This window comes from Brassica oleracea, chromosome C3 (assembly GCF_000695525.1).
Source record: "Brassica oleracea var. oleracea cultivar TO1000 chromosome C3, BOL, whole genome shotgun sequence".
NCBI classification, from domain to species: Eukaryota; Viridiplantae; Streptophyta; class Magnoliopsida; order Brassicales; family Brassicaceae; genus Brassica; species Brassica oleracea.
In genome coordinates, this window is record NC_027750.1 from 26,850,265 (window position 1) to 26,850,611 (window position 347).

Consider the following 347-nt stretch of genomic DNA (forward strand, 5'->3'; position numbering starts at 1 on the left):
AAAGAGTTTGATCGATCAACCTGCAAAAATTAAGAGTTTGAGTTAATACCTGATTCTTCAACCACTTAATAAAGTGTTGATCTTTCCTTCTGTCTAAGTCACTTGTGGATATACCTGAGAATGTTTCTTCGCCTCGAGAAACAAATAGGCTGTAAAATCACATTTTATATTAATTAATCTTTAGCAATTATATAATTAATACTTATATGTGTTTAAAAGTGTCCATATATGTTACCTTTCAAAATAATGCATCAATGGATCCTCGCAATTGAGTAGAATATAGGTGTGTGCACTATGAGTGTCTTCTTCACTCGACCACCAAACCTCTTTTGATTTTCCCCCGAGTT